General features: G+C 38.6%; 1 pseudogene; it reads left to right on the forward strand.

Moving 5' to 3' along the window:
- The first annotated feature begins 714 nt into the window (after positions 1–714).
- LOC110284995 (interferon-inducible GTPase 1-like) lies at positions 715–1991 on the forward strand (annotated as a pseudogene).
- The last annotated feature ends 5027 nt before the right edge of the window (positions 1992–7018 follow it).

A 7018-nucleotide genomic window follows, 5' to 3' on the forward strand; every position in this document is an offset into this window, starting at 1 on the left:
TGCATATTACAGATCAGACTGGATCCATTAATAAATGTTCAAATGAAGAAACTTCAGTAAAACAGCAAATTCAGAATGTTAAATAGCCTGAGCAGATAAATAAGGAACTGTGTGTGACAACCAGAAGCCAGAAAGTATAAGGGGCTGTTACCAGGTCTAAGCAGAAGGAATAAGAAGGGTAAGGAAGTATCTTCCTTTAAAATACCATAAGAGCTGAACAGTTCACAAAGGCCAAATAGCTTAGATTATAGAGAATGATGGACACAGTTACAGACATGCAGCCCAAGCAAGGCAACAGGGAGCCTATGACCAGATACAGCTGAATTACACTGGAAGCTGGAAGGGGAGGGGCCTCTGCTGTTGTGGTCTACATTTAACAGAGGCACAGAGGAGGCTTAAAGGTAAAATGGACTTGTTAACAGACAGTGGAGAATAAACCATTGAAGTCTCATGTGATGGTCTCAGCTACCTACAGAAAGAATGACCCTACTCTGTCACTCATAGGTGAAACCTAGAGTAGCCAACCTCATAGAAGTGAAAAGGAGGGTGGGAGTCTGCCAGGCTGTGGGAAGAGTGAAATTGGATAATGTTAGTCAAAGTCCCAATTGTGTAAAATGAACACCAAGGAGATTGAATACATAATTACAACCACAAAGAATGGTGTATGTAGCAATGTGCTAGAAATTTGCTAAAACGTAAATCTGAAAATCCATGCACACCCTCTTTTTTCTCCTTTCTTTCTTCCAGTGGCTTTTTGAAGTCATGGGTCAGCTGTTCTCTTTACTTGAGAATATGTGCCAATTTTTGGTCTCCACTTTTGTTGAATTTTTGAAGAAATTAAAGAAATTAATAATCATTTCTCAGGAAATCACCACTTCGAATGAATTAAACATGAAAAAAGGGAACTTTCAGGGGGCAATCTCTGCAATCTGTGATGCATTAAAAGAAATCGATAGTTCCCTGGTCAATGTGGCTGTAACTGGGGAGACTGGATCAGGGAAGTCCAGTTTTATGAACACCCTGAGAGGCATTGGGCATGAAGAGGAAGGTGCAGCTAAAACTGGGGTGGTAGAAGAAACCATGGAGAGACATCCATACAAACACCCCAATATGCCCAATGTGGTTTTTTGGGACCTGCCTGGGATTGGAAGCACAAAGTTCCCACCAAACACTTACATGGAGAAAATGAAGTTCTATGAGTATGACTTCTTCATTATTATTTCGGCCACACGCCTCAAGAAAAATGATATAGACCTCGCCAAAGCAATTAGCATGATGAAGAAGGAATTCTACTTTGTGAGAACAAAGGTAGACGCCGACTTAAAAAATGAAGAGGATTTCAAACCTCAAACCTTTGACAGAGAAAAGGTCCTGCAGGACATTCGTCTTAACTGTGTGAACACCTTTAAGGAGAATGGCATTGCCGAGCCACCGATCTTCCTGATCTCTAACAAAAATGTTTGTCACTATGACTTCCCCATCCTGATGGACAAGCTGATAAGTGATCTCCCTGTCTACAAGAGACACAATTTTATGCTCTCCTTACCCAATATCACAGATTCAGTCATTGAAACGAAGCAGCAATCTTGGAAGCAGATGCTGGACGGCTTTGCTAATGTGCTACTATCATCGCTTCACTGATCTTTCTCTTGGACAGTCATTTGAGGACTCTGAAAAAAACATGAAGTTCTACCCCATTGTGTTTGGAGTAGATGAATCACCTTTGTAGAGTTTGGCTAGGGCCTGGAAAATAGAGGTGGATCTGAAGGAGGAGGCCATGAAAAAAATCTCCTGCCGTGTTCAAACCTACAGATGAAGAATCAATACAAGAATGGCTCTCAAGATATATTCAGGAGTTCTGTTTGGCTAATGGGTACTTAGTTACTAAAAATTATTATCTTAGAGAAATATTTTACCTGAAATTTTATTTCCTTGACATGGTGACTGAGGAAACTAGAACTCTTCTTAAGGAAATATGTTTTAAAAACTAGTTGCTTTCTAATTAAGCTGAAGTCCTGTGTCTTTCAAAAAATTAGAATCAATAAACAGAAAAACAGGACACTGATACTGTAAAACGATATACTGGGTTTATCCAGGTTATTCAGGCTTTATCCATATTTAGTGATTATATATCCACATTAGCTAGAGCAAGGGGATCAGATATGTATAAATAAACTGATAGGTAAAATCTATCCCCTCACTTTGAGTAAACTTCAGATCAATAATTTTAATTATATTTAAATTTGTTTAATATAAATCAACATCTGAGTTCAGGGTTAGCATTGAGGTGTTTAGTAGTGTCAACTCGACAGACTCTAGAGATATATGAAAGATGAGCCTGGAGGCTTGCATTTGGGAAATTATTTTGTTTGTGTTAATTGAGGTAGGAAACCTTTCCATTGTGGATGGCACCATTCCCTAGCTGGAAATCCTCAACTGTGTATATGGAGAGAGGGGCTAAGCAGCAGCATATTTCCATTCTTTCATAACTTCCAGTAGTTGTTGCTTGTTGTTGTTGTTGTTTTGTTTTTCGTTGTTTTTTTTTATCTGTAGATGGAGTGACACTACCTGCCTCAAGATAATGCTGTGCCTTCTTGATAATGACCTGTATAATTTTAAACTTGATACTGTAGATTTTCTTGATAGACATATTAAAGAAGAAACCATAACTGGGCTAGAGAGATGGCTCTGTAGATAAAGTAGACCTTGCAAGTCTGAAGACCTCAGTTCAGATTCCCCAAACCCACATAAAGCCAGCTAAGCATCTGTAATCCATGCACTTCTATGTGGAGATGGGAGGCAGAATGAGAAAAATTTTGGAAGATCATGGGGCCAGCTATCCTGCCACATGCAGCAGTAAATAAGAGGCCCTGACTCAAGCAAGTGGAAGATAGAAGCCAACAGGCAAGCTCTTCCTCTGATCTCTGCATACATGCAATGTCATGTTGATCCCTGATATCACACATGGAAATGCACATGCAAAATGTTTTTTCATTTAAAAAAAAGAAGGAAGATTTAGGTCAATAGCTCATGGTATAATACCTGCCTCGTGGTCATAAGGCCTCAATTTCATTCCCTAGAACTCCAGAAAAAGGCAAAAAGGGGTGAGCATGTACAGGGATGTCTTCAAGGTTAAGAGAGATGTCCCATTGGTTAAGAATACTGGCTACTCTTGCAAAGGACCAGGATTTAATTGCCAGAACCCATACAGTAGCTCACAGTTACCTGCAACTCCTCTCTCAGGGGATCTGATCGCATCTCCTCACCTCCACAGGGACCAGGCACACATTTATGTGGCACAGGGACATACATGTAAGGCAAACATTCATACAATAAGAGCAAATTAAGAAACATTTTAAATATGTAATTAAATTAAAAAGGGAAAGGGAAATCACAGTAGCCTCAAAAGGACTAAGAATTTCACAAAAATCCTATCATCTAGTCAGAATCCTTGAAAAAATACTAACCAAGCTTTCTAATTCTATGCCAGAACTAGGGAAGATGATGAAATTTCTCTGCTTTATAATGATTGGTGTTTTGAATGCTGTGACAGTAAAGGGCTGCTCTATTCCACATGAATACAAAAAGTCATTTAATAAATTCTTTCTGAAAAAAAGACATGTGTTGCTCCTTGACATCCCAAGAACCCATCATAGCTTCCTTAGTATTACTGTAAAGTGCTGATTGTCTCATTGCCAATTCCCTAGTCTGTATCTTATCTTCCTTGAAATGAAGTACTAATAAACAGCACAGAAAGGGAAACACAGAAAAAGGGAAATTTCTTTTCTGAAAGAGTTTGAGCAGATATAAACCTGTGGACTAGGTTGAAGAATAGAATTTGTTCTCACACTTCTAATGACTAATGATTGAAATCCAGGTACCAATGTGGCTAAATCCTCAGTGAAAGCAACCTCCCTGGTGATGTCTTCACTTGGTCTTCGGCAGTGTGTGTGCAGAGGATGAATTCCTGTCTCTTCTTCCTATAATCTCATCATTTGGGCTCCATTTGCATGACCTAGTTCAACCACAAATACCTGCCACAAATATTTTCCACCAAACAGGATCCCACTGAAGGTTTGGTTACTTACATATTATTAACATATTAACATTAAAAAGGAAAAACAATCAAATCTTAAAAGAATATAGAAATTATGCTGGTGGTTCAGTTGCTTTCTATAGCTATGCCATACACAAACACCAATTGCTCCAAAGCATTTTTTTCTATGAAGGGTGATACAGAGTTGCCAAAAAAGATAGCTAATGAGAATCACCAGACAACCCCTGCCCCTTTCAATAAACAAAACAAAGTGCCAGGCAGTGGTGGCGCACACCTTTAATCCCAGCATTTGGGAGGCAGAGGCAGGTGGATTTCTGAATTTGAGACCAGCCTGTTCTACAGAGTGAGTTCCAGGACAGCCATGGCTACACAGAAAAACATTGTCTCAAAGAAAAAAAGAGAAAGAAATAAAAGCAAAGAACAAGCAGATAATGCTTGCTGATAATATTTAGAGAACACTAGAATGCAATCCACATGAAAAAGAATTATGGAAGAGGCAGGTAGATCTCTGAGTTCCAGGCCAGCCTGGTCTACAGAGTGAGATTGAGGACTTCCAGGGCTATACAGAGAAACCCTGTCTCTGAAAAAAGAAAAAGTAAAAAGAATTATTAAAAATGGTGAGTCCCAATGATCAGGTTAAGAAACGAGTAAATCACCTTGCATAGAATGCTCTTGATTCCCATCATAAAATTGTCTGAATATGGAAAGTCATCTCACAACTCAGGGACTGTACATAGTAGAATCAAAATTGTACATATCAGCACTGTAGAACCAAGACATTTTTTTTTCTATAAGGCAGTACTGCAGCTATCAATGGTTTTGAGCTCCACAGGGAGTTATAATGGAATACAGATCATTACACTGGTTTACATGGGTACCTCTACTTACATAGTTCCCTCCCTTATGGAAGCTATTTCTGTATGGTACCATTGTAAGATCAAATACAGCCATACCTCACCCTGACTTCTATGTGTGGTACACCCTCCAAGCCTGCTTAAGTGACTCAGTCTTGGCACCACAAATTGTACTTACCTCTTCGGCCATTAGAATTCCATCACCTTGTGTGACCTACTGCAGATCAGGACCTCCGACTTTGTTACCACATTCATCAAGTCCTCAGAGTCATCAGTTACAACTTTGAGACACCAATGGTATCCAAATAGAACAAAAGCCAATGCAGCCTCTATAATAATATCCAATATCTTCAGGAAAAAACCTTTCCCTGCTTAATTCTCCAACCCAGTTAGTAAGGCACAGACACACCTTAGTGTAATGATATTGTGATAATGATGGTATAAATTGAACAAAGTCCTGCCTGGAGAGAGAACCTTTCATGACATTCTATACCTTGGGCTAGTACAAAGGAGGTAGAGGTTACCAAGAGAAACAGCAAAATGCCCTTCACTGGTGGGTTGAAAGTTCTGTGATAATGCCAATCACACCCCCACATATTAAGTGAACAAAGATCTCAAAGGTCAAGCAAACACCAGCTTACAGTTTACCTCATAACAAACTCACAGAAGCAAAGAAAGTTAGGCAAGACATAGATGGTGGAATCAAAGAAACCCACGCCCTGCCAAAATGAGGGGATCCAGATGCAAAAGTTGATATATCCAGAAATATATACTCACATAATGAAATTTATGTCTACAACCAGAAGGCCACAAAAAACTAGCTGTTAACAGCACCCCCTACCTCATAGCCCACATCACCTAACCCCCTATAGAAACTGAAGATAACCTGGCATAGCGAGCTATTTTGCTATCTGACAAATCAACTTCCAGCCAGAATTTGTCAGATAATGAAGACTACTGTATATTAATAAAAGAACAATTCATCAAGGATGCATAATAGATATAAATATACATTCCCCAAGCTTTGGGGACTCCAATGAGAAAATATTTGGTTTTTCAGCATGATAAACAAAATCGACAGTACTTAGGCCAAAATAGCCAAAAGAAGTAGAGAAGATACAAATTAACAAGATTGGAGATGAAACCATTACTACTAATGAAAGTTAGGTCACCAAGAAATACTTTGAAAAACTCCATTCCAAAAACAAACAAACAAACAAAAAACCCTGGAAAACTAGAAACACATGGAGAGTTGTCTAAATATATATGACTTACTAAAGAATGTAAAACACCAAAACAGGTCTCTAATGAGCAAATATATCTGGACCTGGAGTTTTGCTAGTGAATTTGTTTATTATACAAAAGGCTATGCAGGTGGTCTATTTCCTCTGGAGCCATTTTGAAAATGGACACCATTCAAAGAACTGCTCATTTTATCAAGTTGTCCAATTTATTGGCAGGTATGAACTAGACATTTTCCTATATTATCCTATCTTGAGAGGAACACTAAAAGAACTATGCCTACAATTTTGATCTGTGAAACTAGTTAATATACTCAGTCAAATGAAAAAGAACTTTTAAGGTGATCATGGAATTAATTTTTTTAACCAATTGCCTTAAAATAAGCAAATCACACTAGATTATCATACTATAAACCAAGAGGCTTTGTGTTAGTTAACTCAGTGTTTCTATAACAAATATCAGAACTAATCATCATACACAGAAAAGATGTTTACCTTTGTCTTATAGTTTCCTTGTCTCTGGTCTGTGATTAGATGGCCCCATTGCTATGGACCTGCAGTAAAACCTCACAGTGGAAAACATAAAATCATATCATGATAAGTAGCAATCCCAGTGTCCCCTCAACTGTGTACCCCTAATTACCTCAAACCTTCTTACTAGGCCCCATTATTTAAAGGTTCTACCATGTCCCAATAGCAACAGGCTGGTGACAAATTGACCTTGCTTTGGGAACACTTAATCTGCAACTGTATTATTCACCTACTTACGGAACAGAGAAACAGAAGAAGGGATCTGAGTGGGGCTTTAATGCTAAAGGATTGTTGGGTAGTTACAGCACTCACAGTTTGAAGATGATGGGAGAACT

The sequence above is a fragment of the Mus caroli genome, unplaced genomic scaffold (genome assembly GCF_978045245.1).
Source record: "Mus caroli unplaced genomic scaffold, Mus_caroli_1 scaffold_19, whole genome shotgun sequence".
NCBI lineage: Eukaryota > Metazoa > Chordata > Mammalia > Rodentia > Muridae > Mus > Mus caroli.